This window comes from Phoca vitulina, unplaced genomic scaffold, assembly GCF_004348235.1.
Source record: "Phoca vitulina isolate PV1807 unplaced genomic scaffold, GSC_HSeal_1.0 scaffold21, whole genome shotgun sequence".
NCBI classification, from domain to species: Eukaryota; Metazoa; Chordata; class Mammalia; order Carnivora; family Phocidae; genus Phoca; species Phoca vitulina.
Window position 1 is genome coordinate 30,851,635 of NW_022589724.1, and position 6,102 is coordinate 30,857,736.

The 6,102-nt window shown below is 59.5% G+C and overlaps 1 long non-coding RNA gene across 1 annotated transcript; it reads left to right on the forward strand.

Moving 5' to 3' along the window:
• The first annotated feature begins 4,047 nt into the window (after positions 1-4,047).
• On the forward strand, positions 4,048-4,591 carry LOC116641158. The gene is made up of 3 exons (XR_004301142.1): positions 4,048-4,071; positions 4,157-4,363; positions 4,514-4,591. It is a non-coding gene; the product is annotated as an uncharacterized LOC116641158 (long non-coding RNA).
• Positions 4,592-6,102: the final 1,511 nt, after the last annotated feature.

Here is a 6,102-nt window from a genome sequence, read left to right on the forward strand (position 1 = left end):
CACACACTGCCCACGGGCTGGCTGTGCTAGGCTGGGAGCCGGGCAAAACCAGGCCGGCAAGGTGCTCGCACTCAGCTGTCTGAACCAATCCACCTTAGAGACCGTTCTTTCCAGGAAAGGCATCCTCACTGTAAGCCTAAGTGGGCAGGGCGGAAGATGGGCTGGGGGGAGCATCTCCCGCCAGGAGGAATAAAAGGCCAACTTGACAGTCTCTTGACCCCAGCTTGGCCATCAGACATGGGACAAGTAAGTGCCTCTCTCCAAAGACCACCAGTAAGGTCCTCAGTGGGGTCCTTTCCAATATGGCGCCTGAGGCCACCTCTTACTGGATCTGCCCAAACCTGAGCAGAGCACAGGTCCCACCCCCATCATCCTCTCCTATGTGGCTTTGCCCTGTGCCATTTAGGGGCAGCCCACCTCGGTGGGGCTTTGTGATGATAGCTGAAACTCAGCTGGTGACCCCAGACCCACGACGATCAAAGAGCACGGCCTGTTCTCCCGGGAAGGCTGGCGTCTTGACAACGGCACCTGAGCCCTGCCCCCATTTGCTGAGCCCCCCACCCCCAACCTGCTTCCCTTGCTGCTGGAGGCCAATATCTGAAGGGCAGGGGAACAGGGCCCAGGCTGCCCCACAGGGTTGGTGCCAGCCAGCCCTGGCGGGGGGAGCCTTGTGCTGTGACTCAGTGTTCTCCAGAGAGACGGAACCAGGACGATGTGCATAGAGAGAGGAAAACATTTCTTATGAGGAATTGGCACACAAGGTCACAGAGGCTGACAAGTCCAGATCTGCAGTGTGGACCAGCAAGAGGAGATCCAGAAGAACAGTGGTGCAAATAAAATGTGAAGGCAGCCACTGGAGAATTCACTCTTACTCAGGGAGCGTTAGTCTCTCTGTTTCTCTTAAAAAAAAAAAAAAAGTGTGTGCGCGCGCCTTCAACTGATTAGATGAGGCCCACCCACATTATGGAGGGCCATCTGCTTTACTCAGTCCACAGCTTCAAGTGTTAATCTCATCCAGAAATGCCCTCACAGAGACAGCCAGAATAATGTTTGACCAGCTATCTGGGCACCCCTGGCTCAGTCAAGTGGATACATAAAATTAACCATCACATTCGTCATGATGTTTCTGCCGGCATTTCCCTCCTCAGTGAGACAAAGACCCCTTCCTGTGCCCTTTCCCCCCAGGGCTGAGTCCAACCGCATACCGAGTGCTCCCCTGCCCACCTCGTACAACCACACAAAGTACTTTCTGATGAGGACGACTCTGGACCTTTGGAGGCTCCACGCCCCTGCTGTGAGTTTTTGTGGACACCCCCTGGGCCTGTAGCCCCAGTGCCCGTGAAGACAGGAGCTCGTGGCTCACCCAGGTGGACTACCTGGGTATGTGTAGACGGAAACCCCAAACCCCTGTGGGTGGGGGGGGGGCTGCCCCTGGTTTGGGGCGGAGTCCTTCTAGAGAGCAGGCCAGGCAGACAGAGCCAGAACTGTGAAGTGTTTTCACTGTTCCAGTCCCTTTCTCCCCACGCCCACACCACTGCCTGGGCCCCGCGGGCTCCCCCTGACCATGTCTTGGAGTTCTTATGGGGCTTTCCGCCGACGTGCCTGCCCCCCGCATCTCCACCTGACATCCAGAGCGTCGTTCAGAAGTTCACACCTCTTCCTCCAAAATGACCCTCCTCCTCTCCTGCAAAGCCTTCCGTGGCTCCCCAGTGCCCTCAGATAAAACCCAGATTGTACCACATGACAGTCAGGCACCGTGGGACCTGGCTGTGCCCCGCCTCCCCATAGCCACCCCCAACTCTGCTGCCTAGCGAGACAGAACCACTTGCTCATAATGAGCCATGTCCTCTCCGGGTCCCTGCTCAGGCAGTTCCTGTGCCTGGTGCACCCTTCCCTGCTCATCTGACCCACCCCGCTCATCCTTTAGACCTGGCACTTCCTCTAAGAAGCCTTCCCGGGCTTCGCAGGCCAATTAGGGGCCCCTGCTCCGAACTCAGGCTGCTCCTAACACATTGGGTGTGACCTCCATGTCCCTCCTCCCAGAGTGTGAATTCTGTCAGAGCAGGGCCCGCACCGTGGGAGGGGTCAGCTGACGTGAGCCCCAGCCTCTGAGCGGAGAGTGAGATCAGGCATGGAGGCTTCTGTCATCACGGGCTGCGGTTCCAAATCTGCTCATACAACACGTTCAAGACCCTCAGCTTTGGACCTGGAGATGGCGGGTTTCCAGGGCATCCAAGAAGGGACAGGATGCAGGAATTATGGAGCCGGCCTCTGGGCTTTTCCACTCTGACAATACAGGTGCTGGCTGAGCTCACGGCCTGGAAAAACCTTTTTTGTGCACATTCTTTAGAACACACAACTGGGTGGTGGTGGGGTGCCAGGCTCCCCGCTCTCCCCGCTGTGCAAACACCTTCTGAGGGCAACCTATGTCCTCCTCTAGAAGAAGTGGCTGCCCTTCGCGGCCCGAGCCTCCCCAGGGGCTGCATTCCGCAGGGCATGGTGCTCTGTGCAGAGCACGGGGGTGGGCAGGGCTGTGGGGGCGACAGGCCCGCGTGCAGACGTTGGGCGGGCAGCGCCAGCCCCGAAGCGCTGGGATCCTTGCTCAGGAATCGCTCTGTGACTATCCTCAAACCCAGCGGCTGACCACCGCAGGGATGTTGCGTCTCCCCGTTCTGGAGGCCAGAATCTAAAATCAAGGTGCTGCAGGGTTTGTGTTCCCGGGGAGACCTGTGGGCAAGGATGCTTCCTGCCTCTTCTGGCTCCTGGGGGTGCCTTGGCTGTGGCTGCACCCCATCTCTGCCTCCGGGGGCATGGGCCCTTCTCCCCGTGTGTCCCCGTGGCCCATCGTCTTGTAAGGACTCCGGTCCTATCGGCTTGCACCTTCGCTGAGTACCTCTGCAGTGAATGACCTCATTTCCAAACCTGCCCACATGGGGAGGTGTGTGGAGCGGGGCGGTTAGGACTCCAACGTATCTTTTTGGAAGAGGGATAGAATTCAACCCATAAGAAGTGATCGTAAGGGTCAAAGCTATCATGTTCATAAAAGGCCTTGCCCCTGGCCTGGCTCACTGCTGGTGGCCTCCAGGGGGAATTAGAATCCCAAGCGTGGGGTCTGGCCCCTCAGTGGGCCGTGTGGCTTTACCTTCCGGTGGAGGGATTGCCCAGCCCCACCTGTGTTGGGGTGTCTGCTTCTGAGAGCCTTGGCCCCTGCTCCAGCACCAGGACGAAGACTGGCTGCCCACTTGGCCCTACTCTTGTGTCAGCTCCCAGAGTGCCATCTCGGGGGAGGCCCTGCCCATGGGCGGCTGTCCCCCCTGGGTGCTTCAGGGCCCCAGCAGGAGCTGGGGACCAGCTCTGGGGGCAGGAAAGTTCCAAAGCACCATCTTTGCAAGAGCAGCGAGGTCTGCAGGCTGGCCGGACGGGGCCGGCTGAGGGGTGATGGGGTGCCCAGACAGCTGGGGGTTTGAGGGTGACTCCTTCCCACAGAGTCAGCCCATTGAGCTCTGCCTCCCCCAGCCCAAGAGAACAAAGCCCCAGGCCCCTTTTTTCTTGGCTGCTGAGGTCCTGGAGGGAGGAGCAAACAAAGGCTTCCTCCACCCCCTTCACCTCCTGGCCCACTCTTTTCTTCCCTTTATCATGCATTTTAATAGGGTCAGACCAAGATGGATGCCCCCCCGGCCCCCTGCCCCCGGAGAGGGGCAGGGCTGTCCTCCAGCTCTGGCACTCCTGCAGGCTGCCAGGAGGAGGCGTCACACGGAGGGCTGAAGGCAACTCGCCCCACCCCCACTTGGGCCCTTGAGCGCCTGCGGCAGCCTCAGCCTGAATTCTAGTCCCGCGGTCAAGGAGGCCACATGTGGGCTCCGCCCCGGTGTGGGAGGGGCTCAGGGGACCCCGCACCCAGCTCCCACTCTGGCCGGAAGGACAAGAGGTGGCCCCTGGTATTCGCAGGTGAGCCTCTGCTCTGCTTCCGCTCATCCGACCGCTCATTCACGCGGGACCCGTTCAGCACCCCCTCTTTTCCCTCGCGGTCCACCGATTCACTTCCTGGGCTCCGAAGCCGCCGGCCGCGCGGTATGCTCCCGCCCCCCCAGCTTGGGCTCGCTGCCTCTCCAACAGCCAAGGATGTGGACGTCATCCTCATCTTCCCATTTCACAGACGAAGAAACCGGGCTGCTGGGCCTCTGGGGGAGTGGCAAGGTCAGGGAAGGCCCTTTGACCCCCGGCCCCTTGGAGCTCCCCCCACCCTCGCGGGGGCACTGAGCCACGGCAGGCCCACCAAGCCTCTGCTCCCCCCTTCAAGCATCCGGGAAGCGGGATTGGAACCCGGCACTCAAGTCTGCAGGCCGGCTCCGCCTTTGCTCAGGTACTGAAAGCGCTTCTGAAAATGTGAAGGGCACGGTCTCCCTCCTGGGGCTCAATTCACAAATTAACCTTAAAATATGAACGTGGGGCTTGACGTTTCCCTTAACAAGAGGATCGTTCGTCGGCTGCTCTGGCTGGCTTCTCCTTCCAGGGGCAGCTCTGTGCACAACAGCCGAAGATGGGAGCGGCCGGATGCCCACCAGCCGATGGACGGCTGGCAGCAGGTGCTCTGTCCGCGCGATGGAGTATTACTCAGCCGTAAGAAGGAGTGAGGCGCTGACCCACGCTGCCGTGTGGATGACGTCAGGAGCGGCTCCAAGCGAAAGAAGCCAGACCCAGGAGGCCACCTATTGCGTGATTCCGGGTACCTGAACTGTCCAGAACAGGCAAATGCCCAGAGATGAAAAGCAGATGGGTGGTTGCCGGGGGGCTGGGTTTCGTTTTAGGGTGACGGAAATGTTCTGAAATTAGTGATGGTGGTTGCATGGCTCTGTCCATACATTAAAAGCCACTGAACTTAACGCTTTAGAAGCGTGACGTTTATATGTTCATTACACCTCAATTTTAAAAAATACCAAAAAAAAAAAAGCCATAGAGGGGAGCTGTGGTCAGCCAGGGGCCACAGCCTCCTCTCTGGCCAAACAGAGAGCAGAGCAGGTCCTGTCCCCAGCACTTTGTGCACTGGTTGCAGGCACAGCCCTGGCTCACCTCGAGGCAGGGAGGCGGGGGTTGGGGGGGGGATGGCATCTGTCCAAGGTGACCGGCAGCTGCCCTTCTTAGCCCAGCTCCTTCATTTTACAGACAGGGGACTGAGGCTCAGAGTGGGACAGTGACCGCATGGCCAACCCTCGGCCCTGAGCTCTTTCCCCAGGCAGCCCCTGGGGTGATGGGTGCTTCTATCCACTGGGTGCACCTGGAGACCCAGAGTGTGGGCGCCAAGGCTGGATTTCAACTGTCCCCTGGGTTTGCAGTCAAGTGCTGTGGCTGTCATCCATTGCTGCAGGGGGGCTAGCCCCCAACACCTAGCAGTGTGAGGCTCTGCGCTCTCGGAGGCTTACCCTGCAGACGCAGTCCACAGCCTTGTCCTCCAGCCCCGGGGGCAGCAGTAAGTCATGGTCAGCCTGCTGACCGCCCTCTGTGAGGTCGGCGCCTGCCAGGTGCCCCTCCCCCAGCCTCTCTGCCACTGGGTTTGGGTCCCACGCCCTCCGCCCTGCCCCTTCAAACCTAGGGTGCTGACCGTCCCTGTCCCCAGCCCCGGGTAGGGTCCTGCAAATACTCATTCTGGTGAGCACTCCTCAAGTTACCCTGCTTGGGACTGCCGACGTGGGGAGCCCTCACTGATGCACATCCCAAGGGGAGAACGGGCAAAGGACAGCGGACAAAGTGCCCCCGCTCTTGCGAATTCTGTCTCTCTCCGAAGGGAAGCTGGGTTCCGATCGTGAATGTGAAGAAATAGTCACATACCCTGGTCATAAGGGAAACGCATACTGAAACCTCAAGATCTCTCTCTCTCTCTCTCACACACACACACACACACACACACACACACACTTACCAAAATACAGTCAAAGTGGGTGGCCAACCCCTTCCTGGCCTCACCAGCTTGTATAGGCTGGACCCACGGTCATCCGGCAGTAGGTGTCAAGCCCGGCGGAGAGCACACCTCTGACCACTGTTCCAGCGCTGGGGAGTGATGACCCGAGAAGCACAGAGGTGCAGAGGACACTCCGAGGTGCTTAA